The 27796-nt window shown below is 35.9% G+C and overlaps 4 pseudogenes; 1 reads left to right on the forward strand and 3 right to left on the reverse strand.

Moving 5' to 3' along the window:
• Positions 1 to 16302: 16302 nt before the first annotated feature.
• On the forward strand, positions 16303 to 16845 carry LOC128286849 (phenylacetaldehyde synthase-like; annotated as a pseudogene).
• Positions 16846 to 17676: 831 nt separating this feature from the next.
• On the reverse strand, positions 17677 to 18551 carry LOC108463356 (germin-like protein subfamily 1 member 7; annotated as a pseudogene).
• A 164-nt stretch (positions 18552 to 18715) lies between these two features.
• LOC128286850 (germin-like protein subfamily 1 member 18) lies at positions 18716 to 19485 on the reverse strand (annotated as a pseudogene).
• A 516-nt stretch (positions 19486 to 20001) lies between these two features.
• LOC108462795 (germin-like protein subfamily 1 member 7) lies at positions 20002 to 20868 on the reverse strand (annotated as a pseudogene).
• Positions 20869 to 27796: the final 6928 nt, after the last annotated feature.

A 27796-nucleotide genomic window follows, 5' to 3' on the forward strand; every position in this document is an offset into this window, starting at 1 on the left:
TCAGAAGGTTCAAAAAGGGCAGCGCCTATGAAGAAGAAAGAACCAGAAGCCCATATGGTGGGAATAGGAAACCGTTATGCCCCTAATCCATATCCAAATCAACCCCGACCTTGAAATTATCCACCTCCAAATTTTTATTATCCTCCTCAAACCCCTTACTACCAAGCACCACATCCGTCCTACCCCGTATATGCCATGAACAACCAAAGACCCGTTACCACTTTTTCACAAAACACTGTACCAGTTCAAAACCAACCCAGAAACGAACCAAGACCAACAAGGCCCAACCCCGAGAGGCCACAATTTACTCCTATCCCTGTGTCGTATGGGGAATTGTACCCAAAACTCTTGGAGAAACAATTGATATCTCCCCAGTACATGGCCCCCCTTAAACCTCCATACCCGAAATGGTACGATCCAAATGCTAGTTGTGCATACCATGCGGGGAACCAGGGGCATTCTACTGAGAACTGTCTTGCTTTCAAAAGGAGAGTTCAAGGGCTCATCGATGCGGGCATTTTGCAATTTGATGGTACTGGCAGTACGACCGGTAATCCATTCCCAAACCACACCGAAGGGAATGTGAGTGCAGTAGGAGAGGAGGATAAACGACAAAGTAGAAGATGGGTTTCTGAAGTAAGAACACCTCTGCAGAGAATCTGGGAGGTACTAAGTGAGAAAGGGTTGCTCTGTCGTGTTAACGGAGTATCCGAAGGAAAAGATGCAAAAGGTCACAGTTTTTGTGAGTTCCATGGCATTGAAGGGCACGACATTCAGTCCTGCGAGGAATTTAGAAATTTACTGCAAAATATGATGGATAACAGAGAGATTGGGATTTTTTGTAAAGCCAAAGAGGCCGACAGTGGAGAAATATGTGCCTCTGACAATCAATCATCAGGTTTCCTGTATAGCGCCGACCGACCGTTAATAATTTATTACGACGCGAAGAAGGAGCCGGTGAAACCAAAAATGATAATCGAAGTACCATCTCCTTTCCCTTATAAGGACAATAAAGTAGTACCGTGGAAGTACAATGTCAATATCATCGCACCTGAAGGGGAAAAGCCCGAAGCCACAACTGAAGACATTGGGGAAGTAGGTCATTTTACCCGCAGTGGGCGTTGTTATTCGAAAGAAGTCGAACCAGTAAAAAAGAATAGCGATTGGAAGGAAAAAGGGAAAGCAGTGATGCATGAAGTCGAAGTCGAGCAAGAAATTCCACCCGTGTAAGAAACCAAAAAGCCTGTGAATGAGGAAGAAGCTCAGGAATTCTTGAAATTTATCAAGCACAGCGAGTATAGTGTGGTGGAACAATTGAGTAAGCAGCCAGCACGAATCTCAGTTTTATCTCTACTGTTAAATTCAGAGCCACACCGGAATACTTTATTAAAGGTGTTAAATCAAGCTTATGTGGCCAACAACATATCCATTGAGAAGCTTGATAGGTGGGTAAATAATCTAAATGCGGACAATTTCATCTCTTTTAGTGATGATGAGATACCGCCAAATGGTAGGGGCTCGGTGAAAGCGCTACATATCACGACTCGCTGCAAGGGTTACATAATACCTAACGTACTCATTGATAATGGGTCAGCGTTAAATGTTATGCCATTGGCCACGCTTTCTAAAATACCGATGGATTTGTCCTACTTAAGGCCCTGTCATTCCACGGTAAGGGCATTCGACGGAACGAGGCGCGAAGTCAAGGGAAAGATCGAAATCCCTTTGGAAGTGGGCCCTTACATTTATGATGTCGAGTTCCAAGTCATGGACATTACACCCTCTTATAACTTCCTTTTGGGAAGACCTTGGATCCATTCTGCTGGAGCAGTCCCATCATCCCTCCATCAAAAGGTGAAATTTATCATGGACGGTTGTTTGGTCACTGTCGAGGGAGAAGAAGACATTGTTGCATCTGTCTCTGCCGATGCACCGTACTTGGAAGTGAACAAAGACGCATTGGAATGTTCCTTCCGATACCTTGAATTCGTCAATGGCACTTTTGTTGTTGAGGGAAACAGAATTCCGATGCCAAAACTGTCGAGAAATACTAGAATGGGTGTCAAATTGACCGTAAGAAGGGGAGCTCGAGCGAGAAGAGGTTTAGGGAGATATCTGCAAGGAATAGTCAGGGCTTTAAAGCCAGTGCACCACAGGGCCCGATCCGGTTTGGGGTTCCAGCCTGACATGCGTCAAAGAAGAAGACAGTGGAAAAAAGATCAGGAAAGAAGGATTGCAAGAACTTTGGGCCAAGAACCAGAATGGGAACCAATAGAGTACCCTCATTTGTCAAAAACATTTACATCTACAGGAATGATGTACCCTGAACAAGATGGTCCACGAAACACGCTATGGTTAATTGAAAAGGGTTTTCAGAATATCAGTATAAATGTCATTGATAAAGGAGCTGACGCGAGTAAAGACGTCTCGAAGATACGCCCTTGTCCCTTGGGTTTCATGTTGAACAATTGGACTGCCGAGGATCTTCTTGTAGTTTATAAGTCTTCAGAGTAATGCTTAAACGTTAACATTCTGTTATGTCCTTAGTTATAATAGAATTCTTTTGTAAGAGTTTGCATTCGCTCTTTATCATTTAAATGAATATCAATAAAGATGCATTTTGTCACGATTTTTTTCGCATTATCGCTAATTTCATAATCATTTTCTCATTTCATAGCCTATACTCACATTTTCCTCATTGCCATGACATGACATTTCTTTGTTGATTCCAATACTTGGATGCCCCTCTATAGCTTCCTTTTCCATTCAACTTTCAGGTGCTCAGATATTGACGACATGAATAAGCCCGTTACGAATCTTGAAATTGATTTTGAGAAGGCTGTTTGCTTAGGAGAATTTGAAGCCGAAGAAAATGCTGAAGATTATGTCTCGTCTCCTGAATTGTTAAGAATGGTGGAACAAGAGGATAAACAGATTTTGCCTCATGAAGAATCTGTGGAAACAATAAATTTGGGCACTGAAGAGAGGAAACAAGAAGTGAAGATTGGGACTTCTATTTCAGAGAGTACCAGACATAGTTTGATCATTTTACTCCGCGAATACAAAGATGTTTTCGCATGGTCATACCAGGACATGCCAGGGCTAGATGAAGATTCAGTGGTCCATAAGCTCCCATTAAAGCTAGAATGCAAGCCCATCCTGCAAAAATTAAGACGGATGGGACCTGAAATGCTGTTGAAAATAAAAGAGGAAGTCAAGAAGCAATTTGATGTTGGCTTCCTACAAGCCTCCAAATATCCAGAATGGGTGGCTAACATAGTCCCGGTACCAAAGAAAGATGGCAAAGTACGAATGTACGTGGATTACCGTGACCTGAATCGAGCAAGCCCAAAAGATAATTTTCCCTTGCCACATATTGACATGTTGGTGGACAACACAGCAAAACATTCATTGTTTTCTTTCATGGATGGATTCTCGGGGTATAATCAGATCAAGATGGCCCCTGAGGATATGGTGAAAACTACCTTCATAACAATGTGGGGAACGTTCTGCTACAAGGTGATGCCATTCGGGTTAAAGAATGCTGGGGCAACATATCAGAGGGCTATGGTAACGTTATTCCATGACATGATGCATAAAGAAATAGAGGTCTACGTCGATGACATGATTGCTAAATCCCGAGGGGAAGAAGAGCATGTAGTGAACCTCAAGAACTTGTTCGAAAGGATGAGAAAGTTTCAGCTAAAGCTTAATCCAGCCAAATGTACATTTGGGGCTACCTCGGGAAAGTTGCTAGGCTTCATTGTCAGTGAAAGAGGTATCGAAGTTGATCCAGATAAAATAAAAGCCATCCAAGAATTACCACCTCCACGCACGCAAAAGGAAGTTAGAGGATTTTTAGGGAGATTAAACTATATCGCCCGATTTATCGCTTAACTTACCAACCAATGCAACCCAATCTTTCGGCTTATTCGAAAACATAACCCGGGAGAATGGAACGAGGAATGCCAGGTGGCCTTTGATAAGATAAAACAATATTTGTCCAGTCCTCCAGTGCTAGTACCGCCAACTCCTGGAAGACCATTGATATTTTATTTGACTGTGTTCGAAAGTTCAATGGGTTGCGTACTGGGGCAACACGACGAGTCAGGAAAGAAAGAAAAAGCGATCTACTACCTCAGCAAAAAGTTCTCTGAATATGAGGCAAAATATTCGTCCATTGAGAAATATTGTTGCGCTCTGGTTTGGGTAGCTCGGAGACTCAGACAATATATGTTGTATCACACGACATGGCTAATTTCAAAGCTGGACCCAATAAAATACATGATGGAATCATTGGCACTATCAGGAAGAATGGCACGATGGCAGATCCTCCTTTTGGAATATGACATTGCCTATGTAAGTCAGAAGTCGATAAAAGGGAGCGCAATAGCTGACTTCTTAGCAACTCGAACGACAGAGGAATATGAGCCTTTAAGATTTGATTTTCGACGAAGACTTAATGTGCATCACGAAATAGAATCCGAGTCATCAAAGAGAAGTCATGGAAGATGTGCTTTGATGGTGCGTCAAATGCTTTAGGGCATGGAATTGGAGCAATCCTGGTATCACCAGACGGGAATCATTATCCATTCACCGCAAAACTGAACTTCTTCTGTACCAATAATATCGCAGAATATGAGGCCTGTATAATGTGGCTTCGTGCAGCTATCGAACGAAACATCAAGATCTTGGAGGTGTACGGGGACTCAGCCCTAGTGGTTTACCAAGTCCATGGAGAGTGGGAAGTGAGAGACTCAAAATTGATTAAGTACAACGATTTAGTGGCTGGATTGATCAAGGAATTCAAAGAAATAACTTTTCATTACTTCCCACGAGAAGAGAACCAACTGGCTGATGCCCTGGCCACTTTGGCTTCAATGTTCAAAGCAAGTAGAGAAGCGAAATAATGCCCTCAAAATGAGCATATCTGAGGTCCCCGCACTTTGTTGTAGCATTGAGAAAGAAGTAGATGGACGGCCTTGGTTCCATGATATCTTAGAATATATCAAGAATCAAAGGTATCCCGAACAAGCGAATAAGAATGATAAAAGAACAATTAGAAGAATGGCAGCGGGATTTGTTCTTGATGGGGATATCCTGTATAAAAGAGGAAAGGATCAGATGCTTTTGAGATGTGTGGATGATGTTGAAGCCAGAAAAATACTTGAAGAGGTCCATGAGGGAATTTACGAAACGCATGCCAATGGTTTCAATATGGCCAGAAAGATCATGAGACTCGGTTATTATTGGCTGACAATGGAAAATGACTGCATCAATTTTGGGGGAAAATGCCACAAATGTCAAATCTATGGCGATAAAATTCATGTAGCCCCTTCACCCCTTCATGTCATGACTTCTCTGTGGCCTTTTTCTATGTGGGGCATGGATGTTATAGGGCCAATTTCTCCAAAAGCATCAAATGGACATCGATTCGTTTTTGTGGTCATCGATTACTTCACAAAATGGATAGAAGCCGCTTCGTTTGCCAATGTGACGAGGACTGCAGTTTGCAAGTTTTTGAAAAAGGAAATCATTTGCCGGTATGGTTTGCCTGAAAGAATCATTTCAGATAATGCCACGAATTTGAACAATAAGATGATGAAAGAAGTGTGCGAGCAGTTCCAAATAAAGCATCATAACTCCTCGCCCTATCGCCTAAAGATGAACGGGGTTTTTGAAGCAGCCAATAAAAATATTAAGAGGATCATTGGGAAAATGACTGAGACATATAAAGATTGGCACGAGAAGCTTCCATTTGCTTTGTTTGCATATCGCACATCTGTGCGAACATCTACGGGAGCAACTCCTTTCTCTCTGGCTTACGGAATAGAAGCTGTGCTACCTATTGAGGTTGAGATCCCCTCCCTGCGAGTCTTAATGGAATTAAAGTTAGAAGAAGCAGAATGGGTTTGAGCTCGATATGATCAGTTGAACCTCATCGAAGAAAAACGTCTAAGAGCAATTTGTCACGGGCAGATGTACCAGAAGAGAATGATCGCGGCCCATGACAAGAAAGTATGGCCAAGAGAATTCCACGAAGGAGAACTCGTACTGAGGAAGATTCTCCCAATACAAAAGGACCTGCGAGGAAAATGGGCACCAAATTGGGAAGGACCATACGTCGTAAAGAAGGCATTTTCAGGAGGAGCTTTGATCCTTACCGAGATGGATGGCAAGGAGCTACGGAATCCAGTGAACTCAGATGCTGTGAAGAAATATTATGCTTGAGATGAAAACCCCAAAAAGCACAAAAAAAAAGAAGGATCAAGGCGAAAACCAGAAAAGGGCGTCTTGATTAGTACAAAAAGATTAGGATGAAAACCCGAGAGGGTGTCCTAATGAAACAAACCTGGCGGTCGAACGATAGGTCAAGCAGTGAGGCTACAGTATTCGAAGCATTTCTGAAAGCTCGAAATCTTCTACGCAAGAAGCCGCGCTCGAAAAGATTTTTGATTGAGGAATGAGGAAGAGTTCATGTGTTGAATATCTAGAGCATTTGCATCCGTTGAATACGATCCTTTCTTTCTTTTTGACATTTTTTACTCTCATTGGTTAACTTGCTTTATTTGCCACATTTGAAATAGATGAATATGAAATATCATTTTTTCTCTACCTGACCTTTTTCATGCATCTCATTATGTGTTTATTTACATGATAAGTGGAGAAATGACATACTCTAAACAAAAGAAATGTTAAACATTACCTGGATGAAAATTTGATAAGCACAAGAGTCTCAAAGTAAGAACAAAGTTCAATCGGGGGCAGAAGAGTGATATCTAAGGAACGTCGATTACTCGTGAAGCTTGAAGGCAGGTATAAGGCCTGAAGAGAAAGTCGAGAATCAAAGCAATGAACACAGATCCTCAACAATCGTGGCTAAATGGACATACGACAAACATGCTTAAGGAGCACTGCATAATCATGTAGGCATAAAAGCATTTAAGACAAACATGTGCATATCATGATAACATCATACATAGCATATACAGGTACTCCAGCAGAGCAAGAAATCTTGAATGAGAGTCGCACTGAATCAAAGGAAAAGACACCCAAGTTCTACCAAAGGATAGGTTTTGGGTATTTTGATGTTTTTAATTCATGCTTTTCAAGGAAAATCAACTCATATTGCGAGAGATGAGTTGAGCCTCAAGACACGTTGAGATACTTTTAATTTTTGTTTTTCAAAATCAACTCATATTGCTAGAGGTGAGTTGAGCCTCAGGACACGCTGAGGTAATTTCAATTTCTGTTTGTCAAAAATCAACTCATATTGCGAGAGGTGAGTTGAGCCTCAAGACACGCTGAGGTAATTTCAATTTCTGTTTGTCAAAAATCAACTCATATTGCGAGAGGTGAGTTGAGCTTGACTCACATCTTGAGGTCTTTTCAATTTCTGCTTTTCAATTTCATCAGTAAAAAAAAAATCAACTCATATTGCGAGAGGTGAGTTGAGCCTCGGACACGTTGAGGTATTTTAAATTCTGTTTTCAAAAATCAACTCATATTGCGAGAGGTGAGTTAAGCCTCGAGGCACGTTGAGGTATTTTCAATTTTGTTTTCAATTTCGCTCTTCAAAAAATCAACTCATATTGCGAGAGGTGAGTTGAGCCTCAGGGCACGCTGAGGTAATTTCAATTTATGTTTTTCAATTTCTGCTCTTCAAAAAAAATCAACTCGTATTGCGAGAGGTGAGTTGAGCCTCAGGGCACGCTGAGGTATTTTCAATTCATTTTTCAATTTCGCTCTTCAAAAAATCAACTCATATTTGAGAGGTGAGTTGAGCCTCGAGGCACGCCGAGGTATTTTCGATTCTGCTTTCCAATTTCGCTCTTCAAAAAATCAACTCATATTGCGAGAGGTGAGTTGAGCCTCAGGGCACGCTGAGGTATTTTCAATTTTTGTTTTTTCAATTTATGCTTTTCAAATTCTGCTTTTTAAAAAATCAACTCATATTGCTAGAGGTGAGTTGAGCCTCGGGTCACATGTCGAGGTATTTTCAAAATCTGTTTTTCAAATTAAGTTTCAAAAAAAACCAACTCATATGGCGAGAGGTGAGTTGAGCCTTAGCTCACGTCTTGAGCTATTTCGCATTTTAATGTCTTTAAAAAAAAGCCAATTCATATTGCGAGAAATGAGTTGAGCTCAAGATCACATGCCGAGTAAAGAATAAAGATTGGAGCTGATTGAAGACACCAGATTTTTGTTTCTTCAAAATTTTCGTTAGAGCTGATTGAAGATATTAGATCTTACCTTTCTGAAGTCAGAGAAGAAAACACCACAAACCTTATCCCACTAAAGCGATAAAAGAACGGATTGAAGTTGTAGATCTTATCTTTCGAGTTACGTTGAAGCGGGTGAAGCCACAAATCTCATATCCTTGAAGTTACATTGGAGCAGATTGAAGCTACAAGGCATATCTCCGAATTTGCAGTGGATTGAATCAAAGCTACAAGATGCGATGGACTGGAAAGAGACTACCTGGATGAGAAGAGCACCAAAGAAGTCCATACTTAGCAAGACCGGCAAAATTAGCCTTTCTTTGTATCTTTGCTCTATTCTCGTTACGATAATAAGCAAAGAGGGCACAGCTGTTGTAGGCCAATTTTAGCCCATTTACATCAAAACCCAATTTAGCCTTTACCTAACCCACCAAAATTAAACCCAAAACCCAAAATATTAACTACCCAAAGCCCAATTTACATCAAAACCCCAATAGCCCAAACCCTAAGCCCAAATCAAAATAAAAAAAAACCCTAGCCCACAACTTAAACTTTTCTCAACTAAATCTTAGCTGTTTCTACCACCAACTCTACTAGCCACACCTTTTCCACCACCAACTCCACCAGCCACTCCTTTTCCACCACCAACTCCACTAGCCATACATTTTCCACCACCAAATCCACTAGCCACACTTGCTCCATTACCTACTTCACTAACCACACTTGCTCCACCACCACTTGTACCTACAAATGAAGACATAAACAATAAAAAAATATTTTGTAAATGGCTATACAAGCCTTCTCATATTTTGTATATGAGGGATTTTTTTTGGAGAGTTTTGGGAGAGAAAGTTATTGTAAAGGATTTTGGAGAGGTTTCTTTTAAAGTAATTAAGGAGAAGAGTTATTGTGAATGCTAGTTTTGGAGAAGCTAGTTTTTTTTTGAAGATTAATCAAAGATCAAAGCAAAGAGGTTTCTTTGTCTATTCTCATTTTAAGTTCTTTGTTTACTTATTGTTTCCTTTCAATCTTATTTTGTTTCTTTTATACTAAAGTAAAAAAAAATAAAAGGAGGAAGCTTACCCATTTTTACCGAAAAAGTTTTTTGAGGTCCCATTTGCATAGTGTCTATGGTGGCGGCTGACAATGATTAATTTGCCAGTGTACTGGTGATGCGCATCCCATGAATCCATGACCGGACGATGGCCGACCTTGTGGCGAAAATCATCCACCCTCTCCTCTCTCTCCTTTTTGTTATTATTATATTTCTTAATATTATATTATATATATTCTTTTAATATATTAGGTATATTTTAAATGCTATATTACGTATATATATATATATATATTTTATACTCTTTTATGTATATATCTTTAATATTATATTATTTATATATATATATATATTTACATGTTATCTTATGTATATATCTTAACTATATTATGTATGTATTTTAACACTATATTATGTACATATTTTTAATATTATCACGTATTTATTTTTTTATATATGTACATATTGATGTAGTATTATTAATAGTATTGATTTTTAAACATCATTATTATTTCTAATATATATATTATGTACATTTTTTATTTCTATTTTATTTTTATTTGTCAATATTAATTATTATTATTCTAATATTTTGATATTTTAATATTTAATATTTTATATATTTTATTATTCACATCATTATTCGCATTTTTTTGACAATAATATTCTTGGATTTTTTTACTATCATTTTAAAACTTTTTACATTTTAATTTTAAGAATAAGACATTGTACCGATTTTAACATTAAGTCATCGATTTCATCGCTATGTTGGGTGAAATTAATCGGCTCGTGTTAAAAACGGGACGTCCTTCTAAAAAACAAAAAAAACTTGCAACTTCTCATTTCTTTCAATCGGATCACACTTAAATGTCAAATTGAATTCGTATTTTTGAAAATCAAGACAACATGTGTTTAATAAGATACCAATTTTGGGCGTCACGAGGGTGCTAATACCTTCCTCGCGCGTAACCGACTCCCGAACCCTAAATTTTCTCTAGATTTTAACGTAGACCTAAACTTAGCCTTTTATTTGTTTTAATAAGAGATCTAATAGGTGTCCGATCACACCTAGGAAAAAGGATCGGTGGCGACTCCCTGTTTATTTCAAAAAATCAAACGTCAAATTTCAAACTTTTTTTCAATAAATCGCCACAATTAGCGACCAAGCTAAGCTAAAATTTTTACGTCGCTACACCAGATATTGTTGGATTTTCTTTTTGAAGCACAAGTCTGAGGTAGCTCAAGTTTTTTTGAAGTTTAAAGCTGCAGCTGAAATAGAAACAACAAACTCAAGACCATCAAGTTAGACAATAGAGCTGAGTACACCTCAGCTCAGTTCCAAGCTTTGTGCAATGATGCTGGCATCAAACACCAGTTAACCAATGTTTATACACCTCAACAGAATGGGGTGAGTGAAAGGAAAAATAGGAGTCTGATGGATATGGCTAGATGTCTCCTATTTCAGAAGAATTTTCCCAAGTCCATGTGGGTTGAAGCAGTTAACACTGTTGTGTACCTTCAAAATAGGCTTCCAACTAAAATTTTGGCTCACAAAACTCCATTCGAGGCCTGGTTCGGGTTCAAGCCATCTTTGGCTCATCTAAAAGTCTTTGGTTGTCTATGTTATAGCCATATACCAGCAGTAAAAAGGAATAAGCTATCCAAGAGGGTTGTGCCTGGAATTCTAATAGGCTATAGTATAGTCAAGAAAGGGTACAGGATTTTAAATCCTGTAACAAACAAAATTCAAGTGAGCAGGGATGTTGTGTTTGATGAGAAGGCTCAGTGGAAATAGGAAAGAAATGAAGCTGAAGATGTTTCTAAAGAACTCAAAGCAGGTCAGATTGAACTTGATCAAGTTGATCCAGAAATGAATATTGATGATGTGCCAGTTAGAGGGACCAGTTAGCTGAAATTTATGAAAGAGCACAAGTTGCTATTGTAACGCCCTAATTTTCGGGAATTCTGTGAATGTTGGCATAGGTTTAATTATGTTAGTGGGCCTCTAGAAGGCCCAAGCTTAAGATAGAACCCGACAATTTTAGTTAATTTTTGCTCCATAAGAAAAAGGGGGTGAAATTATGAAATAGGACCTATGTGAAAATGTTTGAAAATGCTATATGCTAAATTGAAGTGGCCAAACAAATAGGAGTGCAAAATAGGAGGATTTGCATGACAAACCTCCCATTTTACATGAAGTGGCCGGCCATCATGTTGTTGAAGACAATATGTGCACTTGATATCCATAATTTATGGTACAAATTGATAAAAATTGATAATGGGTTAGGTAAATGTTCCATGATAATGGGTTAGGTAAATGTTCCATGATGGGCATTTCATGTCTTTTGTATTAAAGAATTAAATGGATGAAATATGAAATTTTATTAAAAGAAAAAGGGGTGAAAAGAACAAAGTTTTGTCCATCTTTGTTCATCATAGCCGAAAGCTAGAGAAGAGAAAGGAGAGGAGAAAGCTCTTGAATGTTCGGTCACTTGGGGAAGAAAATTGAAGGTAAGTTCATGGTAGTTTGCTTCTATCTTGATGTTCATGAATTCTTCTTAATTCTACCTTAACTCTTGAAGCATATTTTGGTTTTTGGGTGTGTTGTGAGAATTTGGTCATGAATTAAAATGAAGAAAATAGTTGTTTTTTCATGTTCTTTTGATGAAAAATGGAAGATAAGTGAAGTTGAGCCAAACAAATGATCATGCATGTGCCTTAAATGCTAAAGGGAAAAATCGGCTAACATGTTGTGCTTTAAAATAATGAAATGGAGATTATGCTTAAGTAAAAATCATAGATATGTGATGATTGATTGGTGATATACATGTTTAAATAACATGCATGCAAGATAGGTGTGTGAAAGAGTGATTTGGTAATAAATCTGCTTGGGACAGCAGCAGTAATGTGACTTTGGAAAATCACCATAAATTGTGGGAGATGAATTAGAAGCTGAATAAATTATGTAATTAAAGCTTAATGAGTCTAGTTTCAAATGAAATAAACAAGAACATATTTTGAATTCTGTACAATGAGAAATTTTATTCGTACTGAAGAGTGGTCAGATTAGTCAAACAGTGAAACATGGGAAACTTTGAGAAAAATCTGGTATTGATTGGCTAAACCAAAAATTCTGAAAATTTTATGGATAGAAGATATATGAGTCTATTTTTAGGAAAAATTAATGACACTTGATTTGGAGTTTCGTAGCTTCAGTTATAAATGATTTAGTGACTGTTGCTCAGGAAGACAACTTGCAGTGAAATTATGATTATGTGGTAAACATTGACAAAAATTTGTTAATGAGTTGCTTATTGATTTCTTATAAGCTTACTATGACCTGTAGGTGTGGTTGGCCGAATATTGTAAGGGGTTAATACGTAGTTTGTATTTGAATAGTTAGATTAACGTGTTAGTAATCCAATTGTAGGCGGTTCGTGTGTGGATCTCACAAGATATCGTCGCAAGCATGTGTGTAACTAACACCCTATTTTTAGTCTAGATCGGCAAAAATTTGAAATGTAAAACCGGTATTTTGTAGATTTGTGAGTGTGCGAATGCTCGTGAGGTAAATCGATTAATGTTTTTGGTAAGCTGCAATGTTTGGACCGCAAAGTGCATGATTTACGTGCCTCGATATTTTTGGGCTTAATGGGCCAAAATTGGAATGATGGGCCAACGGACCCAATTCAAGAAGAACCCTTGGTAGTGATTTCATTAGTACGTGAAAGGTAGGAATATGCATGAAAAACCCTAAAATAGATAAATTACTGAAATACCTTTAAAAGTGAAAAATTTACAATTTTACCCCTAAGAGATAAATTACCGAAATACCCCTAGGATTAAATTGACCTAAATGCATGTTTGGCTGTTGTTATTTACTGCATGCCATGTTGTTATTATCGATGCATGGACTGGGATATTGACGGAGGAAGTACTGAAAGTGGCTTGTCCACGATCTTGGAGGTTTTGCCTCAATTTATCGTTAATCGAGCTGAAAGCAAGGTGCAATCTGTGGAGTGTTGGGCTAGGTGGGTTGAGCTATTACCCACATGGTGTGTATGGCTGGTACGGGTGGAGTGTAGTGGTTGGTGGGTTGAGTAGTCTCCCAAATGGGCTTCTATATGTTATTGATGTTGCATGTATTTTGAAATGGGCCTATGGGCCCATCATTATCTGAATAAGGGGCTAAGGCCCGGTTTATTGTAATCTGAAAAGGGCTCGGCCCAAGATCACTGCTACTGAATGGGCTTAGGCCCAATGGGCTTGAGTGACTTGGGCTTTGAATGGGTTTTCCTTACACTGAGTTTCCCAAACTCACCCCTTCTTTAACCTTGCGGTGAGCCTTGATGTGGGTGACTTGGAGCTGGAGGGATTCAGAGTGGCCATGGTGAATACTTTTGGGTTTGAAAAAGAGACTGGTTTTCTTAAGTTATTTTTAATTACTATTTAATTTTTTGGTTGTAATAAGGCCATTTTAACTTTATTTTCTTCTTTGATTTTCTGGGATTATATTATTTTAAACAACTTTAAATTGATGGATACTAATTCAAATGGGCTAGACTTAGGGCGTGATTTCAAAACGATACTTGTTTTTTTTTTAAAGTAACACGACGTCACGAATATTCGATTTACCAAAGATAACCACTCAAAGAAATTTCAACTTGTTATAACCAAGTGTGGCAATGGATGTAGGCATGTCTAGGATTGGATCCAATCAGAGAGCTTGGTACTTAAGCAGCCTTCATGGCTCACTTCCTCTGTTATGGATACCTACTTGGTGCCCAGCTTCCATTCACTTGGTTAGTTTGACAAAAGTCGGCTTTTTAAAACACTAAAAAGGGAACACGAGTTTTTGACTTCAATGTGGCACGTCGGATATAGGGCCTTAACGTTTGGGTCGGGTTTGGGGTGCTACAACTATAGTGGAGCCAACCAGTTTTGAAGAAGCTGAAGCTGATGAAGGGTGGAAGCAAGTCATGATTGATGAAATTAAGATGATTAAAAAGAATCAGACATGGGAGCATACTGAAAGACCTGCCAACAGAAAGACCATTGGTATCAAATGCGTCTATCGAACAAAACAGAATGCTGATGGAAGTTTAAACAAGCTGAAAGCTAGACTTGTTGTCAAGGGGTTCAATTAACAATATGGTCTGTACTACATGGAAACGTTTGCACCAGTAGCCAGGCTTGACACAATCAGATTGATAATTGCTTTGACTGCACAAAAGCAATGGATCATACACCAACTGGATGTGAAGTCAGCCTTCCTAAATGGATTCCTTAAAGAAGAAATTTATGTAGAACAACCTGAAGGATTCAAATTGCCTGGTGAAGAACACAAAGTATACAGGCTTAAAAAGGCCTTGTATGGCCTGAAACAAGCTCCTAGAGTTTGGTATGCTAGGATTGACAACTATTTGTTGAGCCTAGGATTCGAGAGAAGCATGAGTGAGCCAACACTCTATGTCAAAAAGGAACAAGCTGAAACACAGCTCATTGTGTCCCTTTATATTGATGACCTCTTCGTGACAGGAAGAGACCAGAATATACTGGCTGATTTCAAAGCCAAAATGAAAGACATGTTTGAAATGTCAGATTTGGGGCAGATGACTTACTTTTTGGAATGGAGGTGCAACAAACTCATAGTGGAATCTTCTTGGGACAGAAGACATTTGCTGCAAAAATTCTAAGCAAATTTTCTATGGAGAATTGCAAGCCAACAAGCACACCTATAGCTGTTGGAATGAAGCTATCGAGTCAAGGAAATCATGAACAGGTTAGTGAGCCTGCCTATAAGAGTTTAGTTGGTTGTTTGTTGTATTTGACAGCAACCAAACCAGATATCATGTTAGCTATGAGTATGCTATCAAGGTTCATGCATTGCTGTAACAAGTAGCATCTTCAAGTAGCAAAGAGAGTGATCAGGTACATTAAAGGCACTTTGAGCTATGGATTACAATTTAGCAGAAGTGAAGACCTGAAGCTGATAGGCTACACTGACAGTGACTGGGCTGGTTCAAAGGATGACATGAAAAGCACTTCAGGTTATGCATTTACACTTGGTTCAGCAATGTTTTGCTGGAGTTCAAAGAAGCAATCAATAGTGGCTCAATCCACAGCTGAAGCTGAGTATGTGGCAGCTGTTGGAGCAGTCAACCAAGCCATTTGGCTAAGAAAAATCCTAGCTGATTTGAACCTACATCAAATAGAAGCAACAGAGATCTATTGTGATAACATGTCTGTTGTTGCAATTGCAAAGAATCCTGTTTTCCATGGTAGAACAAAGCATTTCAGCATCAAGCTACATGTGGTAAGGGAAATGGAACAAGCTCGAGAGGTAGATCTGATTCATTGCAATTCAGAAGAACAGGTTGTTGATATCTTCACAAAGGCTCTTGGTGTGTCAAGGTTCATCAAATTGAGGAAGCAGTTAGGAGTTAACATCACGGAGACTAAAGAGGAGTGTTAGAGAATGGCCCCCCATGCAGCTCATGCATCCAAAAAAGAATTCATGCAAATAAGTCTTCCGGATGAAATACATGCAACTGAGGATGATAATGCTACTGTTTCATCTCAGTTTTCATTTTGTTTCTTTTTAACGATGTTTTGTGATCTAGTTCATTTTGAACTATGTTTGGATTGATGTAACTTGATGATGAAAAAGCTGATTACCAGCTTTGCTTTAGTGTGCAAGTCAAATTTAGCTAGTTCCAATAAATTAAGTGGAGTTAGGTAATGTTTAAGTGATGAATTTGTTGATTTTGACCAGCCAATGTCTGGTATATGTAATGGCTTCATGCCAAAGTTCATTTTAATGAAAAATATCGAATTTCATTCAATTTATGCTCCATTTTTCTTTGCTTTCATTTTTGTTCTTGTTTTTCCTTACAAAATCTGTTTGTTTCTTCCACAAGCTCAGAGCCTTGTAGCTCAAGACTTAGCTTTTTTCTTCATTCTTCATCCGGATATATTACGCTGTTGTTTAAGATCCAGACTGAAGTTCATATTTCATTCGGATAAAGTGTGTCAAACACCAACAAGTTTCTCACAAACATGGATTGTTGTTGTCTGTGGATCAAGGAACCGAAGTTGTTGGTGGATTCATTGTCAACTGACCCTGAAATTCTAAGAAACAACGCAAGTAAATCCAAAGCGGTGGTGGACTACAAAGATTGGCGGGTAGCATTGAGTAGACGTTTCAAGGCTTTGAAGCTTTGGGTTGTGATTCACGACATGGTCAGCTAACTTGATGTACCACATTCAAGAGATATCGCCATGGCTAAACGATTCAAGCACTTGTGGGAGAAGATGAGAGGTTTGAGATCGTAGTGCCCGTAAAGTTTGCATTGGTTTGCTTGAGTTGAAGCCCAAGGTGGTGGAGGAGGATTTGAAGCGTAAATTGGTGGAGGCCATAAATTCGGTGGAAGAGCGTTCATGAGCCATGCGGTGTTGAGTGGGATTTATGTAATTCGATGTGCCATTGGAACAACTCTGACTCAACAACACCATGTGGATGCCTTGTGGAAACTCATCCAAGACAAAGCTCAAAGTTTATTAATGTAGTAAGATTTAGGAAAAAAAGAAAAAGAAAGATGTGGACTGTTTGTTTCAACGCCACTCAAGCTGTACTTTTAATTCAACCAAATGTCGCTAGTAAGCGAATCGGCTGAAGGAAAGTTAATCCGTATTCGGGATTAGCAAGTTTATTTGTATAAATGTAGTGGGTGTGTGTATAAGTTGGAATGTTAAGTATGGGCTTCTATACTTTGTGTACTGAAGTTTTATGTGCCAAAACCCGTTTGTTACGTCGATTTTGTATAGTCTTCGGTAAATTTTATCTACTCATGTAATTTGATTGTGGAAAAGAAGAAAAAAATTCACGAGATTTTATTTTTTTTCAATTATTTTTACTTATCTTTCTAATTGTATAAATTTGTATAAATTCACGCCTTGGATAACATGATATTATTCCGTCCAAATTAACTTGAATTATCTTATATATAAATTTATAATTGCTGCAACAGGTTGTATGTACATCATCCCTAGCTATATACATAAAAATAGTTTTAGATAGATGACAATTGAAATATTTATATATACACAAATATAATTTATCTTTTCCAAATTCAATTATTACAAATTTTGAATAATATTTGAATTTCAATGGTTAATAAAAAAGATGTTTTCATGTTTAAGTGAAATCTAAATTACTTTATGGATTTAAATTAAAAACAAATTTCAATTTTATAATATGCTAAACATGTTTGCATAAGAAGAGGCCCCCAAAGAACATCTTTTATTTTATATTTCAAAAATAAAATAAAATTTAATGTTACTATAAATAACAAATGACCACTTCAAACATCATTCAACATTTCTCCTATTGTTATCCCATTAGAATTCGGATTGAAGATTCTTCACCATTTTCCTATCTAGATTAAAAGCCTTGGCAAGAATATCAGCATTAATGGAAGGGTTTGAGCCAAATACTGCATTTGCGATAGTGATCCCCCCTGGATTTTCACTGCTAAGACCAGCAAAGGCGACAGCGTAGGTGTTCCCTATGTTGTACTGAAAGTGAATGAGACCCACAGGAAAAACAAAGACATCTCCGGGTTATAGGACTTTAGAAATCAAACGATTATCTGGATTCGATGTAATGAAACCGACATGGAGTGTGCCTTCCAGAACAACTAGAATCTCTGAGGCACGAGGGTGAGTGTGAGGAGGGTTCAGACCACCGTTAGGTGCATAGTCAATTCGAACCATAGATATCCCCAATGTGTGAAGTCCTGGCATCTGTGCAACATTGACAGGTGTGACAGTTGATCCAAATATGTTGGATGTGTTTTTGCGGATATGGAGACCTGAAAAGTAGAATTCATCTGCTTTGGCAAGCTTTGCGTCTTTGCAGAATTTTCCGTTGACAAACACTGCATGAAAGCAAGAAATGTCGGTCGATGATTTCATGTTACTAACACTTGAATATAAGTGCCGAATATCAGCATATGTTGGACATGGATGTGATAGATATGAGTGTCAACGGTCTTATGATTGATATCCCATTCATGTGTCCGGATATACATTAGAGACAGACACAAATATCTTAAGAAAAATGAAAGTATTTGAAGAGAAGACATACCAGAGCCCTTGGGATCATTAATGGCTACAAAAAAGTCCTGAAGAGGGCTAGGATCAGAGGCAAAGGTCAAAGACGATGCAAGAGCCAAGATGAAAATGGCTACTATAATCTGAAGGGCTTCCAAGTATGGGCTTCTATACTTTGTGTACTGAAGTTTTATGTGCCAAAACCCGTTTGTTACGTCGATTTTGTATAGTCTTCGGTAATTTTTATCTACTCATGTAATTTGATTGTGGAAAAGAAGAAAAAAATTCACGAGATTTTATTTTTTTTCAATTATTTTTACTTATCTTTCTAATTGTATAAATTTGTATAAATTCACGCCTTGGCCAAAACATCTGGGTTGATCGGTCGGTTTGAGCCAAAGACTGAGTTAGCTATAGTGATAACCCCAGCATTTTGGCTGCTGAGACCAGCAAAGGTAACCGCCGCAGTTTTTCCTATGTAGAACTGGAAATGAATCAAACCAAAGGGGAAAACAAAAACATCTCCAGGGTTTAGGATTTTAGTGAACAGACGGTTGTCTAGGTTCGCTGTAACGAAGCTGACATAAAGTGTGCCTTCGAGAACAAGCAAGATCTTGGATCCCCGAGGGTGAATGTGGGGACTGGGGGAGGGTTGACACCATAAGGTGCATAATCGATTTGAACCAGAGATATGCCGAGAGTGTTATGTCCTGGTATTTGGTCTACATTGATCATGGTGACATTTGATCCAACTGGATTTGATGTGTTCACCGGCCTGTTTGGGCCTGAAAAGAAGAAATCTTCTGCAACTGCAAGCTTTGGGTCTTTGCAAAATTTGCCATTTACAAACACTGCAATTAAGAAATGTTAAAAAGTTATATTAGAACATTGAAACGTAATGTTGTTTCAGCTTAACGCTTTATTAACATCACGAGGATGAACATTAACACAAAGTCTTGAATGCGTTCCGCTATTGTTGATGTCCTTGATAGCTACACAAAAGTCCTGGAGAGGACTGGGGTCTTATGCTGAGGCCGATGAGCACGCAAAAGCAAAGAGGCCAAAAGCAATAAGAATGGAGCGAATCCCTTTCATTATGATATATGTTAACTTAGCTGGTTGTTCGCTATTGCTTGGGAGAAGATTGAGAAACTTTGCATGGCAGATAAACCTATTTATAGATGGAAACCAACAGGCAGTTCATTATTTTCCATGAATTGCTGGTAATAAATGAGTATGAGATTTGTACATCATCCCTAGCTATATATATAAAAATAGTTTTAGATAGATGACAATTGAAATATTTATATATACACAAATATAATTTATCTTTTCCAAATTCAATTATTACAAATTTTGAATAATATTTGAATTTCAATGGTTAATAAAAAAAGATGTTTTCATGTTTAAGTGAAATCTAAATTACTTTATGGATTTAAATTAAAAACAACTTTCAATTTTATAATATGCTAAACATGTTTGCATAAGAAGAGGCCCCCCAAAGAACATCTTTTATTTTATATTTCAGAAAATAAAATAAAATTTAATGTTACTATAAATAACAAATGACCACTTCAAACATCATTCAACATTTCTCCTATTGTTATCCCATTAGAATTCGGATTGAAGATTCTTCACCATTTTCCTATCCAGATTAAAAGCCTTGGCAAGAATATCAGCATTAATGGAAGGGTTTGAGCCAAATACTGCATTTGCGATAGTGATCACCCCTGGATTTTCACTGCTAAGACCAGCAAAGGCGACAGCATAGGTGTTCCCTATGTTGTACTGAAAGTGAATGAGACCCACAGGAAAAACAAAGACATCTCCGGGATATAGGACTTTAAAAATCAAACGATTATCTGGATTCGATGTAATGAAACCGACATGGAGTGTGCCTTCCAGAACAACTAGAATCTCTGAGGCACGAGGGTGAGTGTGAGGAGGGTTCAGACCACCGTTAGGTGCATAGTCAATTCGAACCATAGATATCCCCAATGTGTGAAGTCCTGGCATCTGTGCAACATTGACAGGTGTGACAGTTGATCCAAATATGTTGGATGTGTTTTTGCGGATATGGAGACCTGAAAAGTAGAATTCATCTGCTTTGGCAAGCGTCTTTGCAGAATTTTCCGTTGACAAACACTGCATGAAAGCAAGAAATGTCGGTCGATGATTTCATGTTACTAACACTTGAATATAAGTGCCGAATATCAGCATATGTTGGACATGGATGTGATAGATATGAGTGTCAACGGTCTTATGATTGATATCCCATTCATGTGTCCGGATATACATTAGAGACAGACACAAATATCTTAAGAAAAATGAAAGTATTTGAAGAGAAGACATACCAGAGCCCTTGGGATCATTAATGGCTACACAAAAGTCCTGAAGAGGGCTAGGATCAGAGGCAAAGGTCAAAGACGATGCAAGAGCCAAGATGAAAATGGCTACTATAATCTGAAGGGCTTCCATTTTTTGTATTTGGTAGAGTTAGCTTCTATTTCTTTCTTGGGCATGAGAGGCTCTGCATGGATGAATCGCCATTTATAGGTTCTAGTCACTGAACCAGTCTATGATTTTGCTTATTTTAATTAATTTTCTTTAATTTATGCCATAGCTGACAGTACATATAGAAACAACCGAATCAATTTTAATTACTTAGTGAATCAGCAGGCCTGCATAAAAGAAGTAATACAATTCATCTTCCTTTGCTTGAATCAGGACATATTGAAACAAAAGATTAATTTTCAGACATAAGATGTTTCTGTTTTTTTCTTTCTTGAAACTTGGCTCCGGCAGAATTGGGTCAATTAAAGATAATTTAACATTGCTGGTTTTTTCTTAAAATTGAAGTGACTCAAACATCATCTGAAAATGAAGTTTGATCTTGGTTTTCATGACTCTTACTATGTAAGGAATTGTTTATTCTAAGGAATATCATGTATATTATGATTTATAAGTTGGATATCATATATATATATATATATATATATATATATATACTATAGCAATTTGATGTTTTATTATAAAGAAACATTCTTTCATTTGCCGGTATAAAAAATGTCATTTGTAATTATTAATTAATTAAAAAGATTAGTAAAGAATTTAGAATAAATTTAATAAATGTAATTATATAATATTTAAACATCATTAATTTACTTTAATAAAGTATGCAATAATGCAAACCAAAATATTATTGCAGAAAAGAACGGTTTGTGGGCTTTGCGTAGAGGATCTTTTACATGCTATCAGGAATTGTTGTGGCTAAAGGTATTTGGTCACAGGTTATTTCTATCGACAAACAAATATAGTTCTTTTTCAGGAGATTTACAGAATTGGCTTGAATTTAATTTGTGAAATCGTCGAACTATTTTTATTAGAGAGATTCACTGGCGGTACTTCTTTAGGTTAGTAGCTTAGAGAATCTGGAAAAAATAGAAATATTTTATTTTTCAGGAATTGTCGTGGAGTGTAGATGATATAAATAAATGCTCGTACAGTTGGGCTTTACAGTGCAAATCCATGCACAAGTAAGATCATACCAGAAAGTCGAAGCCACACACAAATCCAAGCAAAATTGAAAATTGGATCCATTTATATCAGATGGAGCTATTAAGGTTGACTCCGGTGATGCTATTGCAGGGGGTATTATCAGTCTTTAATACTGAGCTTTGAGGTATTTTAGATGGCCGGCCTGTCTCTTCTTCAAAGCAGAATGTACGATAAAGTTTTGATTCGGACAGACAACTTGGAGGCTATTTAGGAAATTCAAGAAGCATCTTCAAAGACATTACATTCAGCTCTAATCATACGTATTCATCAACTTCTATTGGAAATAGGTCTTTGGGGAGTTCTAACATATTCCTAGAGAAGATGATATAGAAGTAAATGGTATTACAAAACTAACTTTTGATAGGAATGTAGGACTACAGTTGTTTACAACATGTCCGCATAATATTTCTAGATAATTTCGTTAAATTCTTCTATTTATTTTACATAAAAAATATTATAGCAGCAATCAAATACTATTTCTAAAGTAAATTGATGATATTATATCTTTATATAAAATTGTAATATTTTTCTTCAATACTCATGTACACAGTATTATTTAAAGATATTATACAAATAAAAGAAAATTATATAACACATCCTATACAATAATCACGTTGATTTCGTCAATCAATCTATTAAAAAATTCTTTCTTAGGCCTCCATTTGATTAAGTAAGTCTCATAACATTAATAAATATAAGCATCAAATTTGGGCTTAAATAAAATTAAAACTAAATCTCAGGGCCACAATTATGATTAAAAACTAATAAATAAAGATTAGATTGAAATTAAATATTCTATGAATTTGCACAACTAAGAGTCAAGTATTATATTAATTCAGCATATGATATTTCTCATAATTACACTAAATTTTGTTATATTAGCAGATTTGTATAAATAAGAGTATCAACTTTCATTACCATAATTTTGTCTTAAAAACTATTCATTATAAAAAAAAGCATAATTGTTATGAATATCTTATTAAGTGGATGTCCATCATGATTAAGATAAAGTTTTAATGTACTTTAAATTCTAATAGTTATTAGAATTAGATATCTACTTCTTTCATACTTCTTATACCTATACATAGAGACTCTGATGAAGCATTGTAAATCATCCCTTTTGATCAATAAAGTACATTCTCTATTGCTTTCATATTTTCTTTATTCTTTATTCTTTATTCTATCCATCTCTCTTTATTTTATAACACATTATCAGCACAATCTTGCTCAAAGTGATAGTTCCTTTTATCGACGATCAAATTTATCCTCCATGATTCTCAATTTCTTTGACGGCAAGATGCAAAGTTTTTATAGGAAGTTTCTTTTATTTAATGTTTCATATCTGATTATTATTTTTTATTCTTCTTTCATTATATGTTATCATTGTTTTGATTAACTTATTTTACTTTTTGTTCTTAAGAATGGTGAAAGATTTGATACTGTTATCTATATGAAATTAAGAATATTTTCGAACTATCTCATACCTTCTAGTGATGACGATGATGTTAAAAATCTTCAGGTATATTTTACTATGTTTTATTTATTGTTTATTATAATTGGAGACTAATCATGACAACATGCATAGATAGATTTTGATTTGAAATCTCACGCATGTTTGCGAAGGTGATTATGAAATAAAGAATCTATTGGGATGTTTATAAGTTCGTCCTACTAGATTTGTTGCATTCCCCAAAGTGAATGTAAACATAAAGAAAATAAAACATATACTCATGGACCACTAAAAGTGGGGAAATAGTAATAAATAAGAGAATAATAAAAGTTCTCAAGATAACTTTTCAAAGGGTAAAAATATCTTATGTTATCAATGTGATATGAAAGATAATTGGTCACGTATATGGCGTATGCCCAAATATTTTGTTTCTGTTAATATTCTTTGAGGAATGATACGAAAATGTAGTAATGAATTTTATCATTACAAATAGAAAATATTTATCTTATTTGGTACTGAAACAAACAAATATTATTCCAATATTCAAATACAAAATTAGTTAAAAGCTCTAGAAGAGCTAATATATCACTATCTAAAAAGCACAAAATTTGTGATGGTTAATGCATTACTTTTAAAAGATATTTGTAATGGATCTCATATTGAGATTGTGAATGAGGAAAATATTATATTTCATATGAATAAAAAAAGGGAATTGAGTTATTAATTTATAATCTTTATGATATTCTTTTGTTATCAACCCTATTAAAGGGTTGAAAGTAAAATATTTGACAGTGAAATATCTACTTATGAGTTTTTTTAAAAACTGTGAGTATAACTCTATAGTATTCAGAATAAGTTCTCAATTAAAATTATGTGGTAAAATATTATTGATGAGAACTTGCAAGAGAGAAAACTTATGTATGAAAAGTCATTGGTTATGTACTTGTTGTACACCTAGAAAATAAGATCCACTCTCAAAGTTTGATATTAATAAATTTTTGGGCATTTGAAGATTTTGGCATATTCCTTGAAGCGAATACTGCATATAATTATTTGGAAATTATATTTATTGACTTGGTGGCTGTCGAAACCATTTTTTTAGGGAAAAACGGGAATCGATTTAGATTTTGAAAATGAAAACGAATAGAGGAATCGCCACCGATCCTTTTTGATGAGGTGTGATCGGGTCACCTCGTAAAAGTGGTTGTTTTTAATAAATGATTTGATTTATTTAAACAACGATTTTGGTCCAGTAAATCAAGAAAATAGGTTCGGGAGTCGGTTATGCACGAGAAAGGATTAGCACCCTCGATAAGCCCAAAATTGGTACCTAGTTGATTAATTAGTGTCTTAGTGTCGAAGATTTGAAAACTTGAAAGAATTTAAAACACAATCCTTCTTTGAATTAATGCTAATTTAAAAATGATCGAATAAGTTAAAACGGATGTTAAGGACTCCCTCATCTCGAAATAATAAAACGTCACGCCCAGTAAGTCAGGACACGACATTTCGAACTTTGAGAATGAGCTTACCTTTATTTAAAATTCATATATTTTAGCCTCTTTTTAAGAGGATGTTCGGTTATTTAGGGTGGACGAGAAAAGTCGAAACCTAGTAAGTTAGGGCACGTTTCCTTGAATTCCCAAATACCGATCATTGCCTTATTTAGAAGATTTTGTTTTTAAACCATAGCAAATACGATACTTCAACGACATGTATTATTTGTTTGGATTAAAACAGTCCGTGCTTGGACAAATACATTTGAGGTTGATGCGCGATATAATTTAAACGAAATAAAATAAAAGGGAGTATAAAGCATGAAATAATAATACGAGAATAATATCACAAATGTACGGCAAAGATAAAGATGCAAGTGAATGAATTAAGGCACACACAGTGATAATAACCATTCAACATGCATTGTGTAAATGTTAACATTAGTGATCAAGGAGCAAAAATAAATAAATAAATAACATATATGGCACTCTAAAAAATAAATGGTATGAGGCAAATTAAAACGAATGGAATATAAAAACTATTCAACATAATGATGACTAAGTTTTAAAAGTAAATAAAGTAAAAATGAATCTTTAAAATCGATAATATATAAAATAATTTGAGAAAAGATGATACATTTATTTACAAAATTTTAGATCAAATGATGCGTATATATATATATATGTATATATAAGTATAAAATAGGTAATAATATTAGGAAATAACTTATAATGAGTAGTAAATAAAATATTTAAAATAAATAAACTGAGTTTTAAAGGGACATAAACAACTTAAAATAATAAAACAATTTTAAATAAATAATACATACACGATTTTAAAATGAAAAAGCAATTTAAAGTAGAGAATATAAAACAATAATTAACATATATAATATTTTGGCATAAAATAATATATATAAAGCAAACTTCAAATAAACAATATGTTAAATGAATCAAGATGAATAATGCACAAAAATGAAAAAATAAAATAGATAGAAAAATAACAAGGACACTTTAAAATAACTTACAAAAGAGCTTAAAATGAGTAATGTGTAAAAGAGAAATTTAAAATAAATAATAATAATATATATATATATATATCTAAAATAATACATAAAAAGTTTAAAATAAATACCTATATAGTCTTAAAATTAGCAATAATAAAGGTTTACAATGAATAATAAAAGAGTTTAAAATAATTTTTATATAAAATAATGTAACTAAATAATATATAAGAATTTGAAATAGAGTTTAACTCAAATGACATATAAAAAATGTAGAAAGAATAACGTGAAAAGAGAAATTTGATGTAAGATAATGCATAGAAAAATGTTTAAAATAAATATATATATATATATATATAAATATATGTATACATGTAATAATCTAAAATACCAAAATACGTATAAGAATTTGAAATAAATACTACGTAAGATGATTTAAGAAGAAATAATATATACATAAATAGATTTAAAAGAAAATATATATATATATATATATATATATATATATATATATATATATAGATTTAGAAGAAAACATATACATGAAACAACATGAAAATGGGTAAAACCAATTTTAATATAAACTATATATATACAATGTGTAGTACCCCAAACCCGGCCCAGAAGTTATGGCCAGATCCGGCATGCCACATCAAAAACGTTAAAAAAAAATTTCATTCTAAGTCCAGAAAATCGTACTTGATGTTCAAAAGAATAATTCATTAAGGGTTAAAGTGAATGGAAGCTGTGCACCAGGTAGGAAACCGGAAAAGAGGTGGTGAGTCCATCGGACTGCTTAAGTACCAAGCTCCCTTCGGATCCAATCCTAGACATGCATACCGCCATTGCCACACCTTAACGTCATGGATATTTCTAGGAAACCGATTCGATTAAGTCATTTTTAGGAAAAGTGATTAATTTTGAAAAATACTTTCATTGCGGAAGCTTTGCTTGTTGTCGTGTTATTTTGAAATCAATTGTTGTTTTTGAAAACGCGCCCTAAAGCTATCCAATTTCGACAGTTAAAATAAGTAATACCTATCTTAGTAATACATATTAAAACCATCAAAAATAATTAAGCGGCCTTATTACATTTGAAAACCCAAAACTTCAAACGTAAATAAAAGGATGTCCAGTTCACCAGAAGAAAATCAAACTTTCAGAACGGGTGGTCACTCCGAATTCCCTCACAGCTCCAAGCCCACTATGGTTGGGGATTTTTTCGTGGATGAAAATAAAAGGGTGAGTTTGGGAAACTCGGTGTGTAAGGAAAACCCATTCAAAGCCCAAATCAGCTCAAGCCCATTGGGCTAAGCCCATTCAGTAATGATGGTGCTGGGCCAAAGCCCTTTTCAGATTACAATAAATGGGCCTTAGCCCTTATTCAGATAAACAATATGGCCCATAGGCCCATTTCAAAATACATGCAACATCAAGAAACATATGCAAGCCCATTTTGGTAATAGTGGTGCTGGGCGAGCCCTTTTCAAATTACAATAAAGCGGGCCTTAGCCCTTATTCAGATAATGATGATGGCCCATAGGCCCATTTCAAAATACATGCAACATCAAGTAAACATATGCAAGCCCATTTGGGAGACTACTCAACCCACCAACCACTACACTCCACCCGTACCAGCCATACACTCCATGTGGGAATAGCTCAACCCACCCATTAACACTCCACGATTCTTGCACCTTGCTGCTCGATTAACGATAAATTGAGGCAAAGCCTCAAGACGTGGACAAGCCACTTTTAGTACTTCCTCCGTCAATATCCCAATCCCATGCATCGAGATAATAACAACATGGCATGCGATAAATAACAACGATCAAATATGCATTTAAGTCAATTTAACCCTAGGGTATTTGGTAATTTATCTCCTAGGGGTAAAAGCG

This window comes from Gossypium arboreum, chromosome 13 (genome assembly GCF_025698485.1).
Source record: "Gossypium arboreum isolate Shixiya-1 chromosome 13, ASM2569848v2, whole genome shotgun sequence".
Taxonomy (NCBI): Eukaryota; Viridiplantae; Streptophyta; class Magnoliopsida; order Malvales; family Malvaceae; genus Gossypium; species Gossypium arboreum.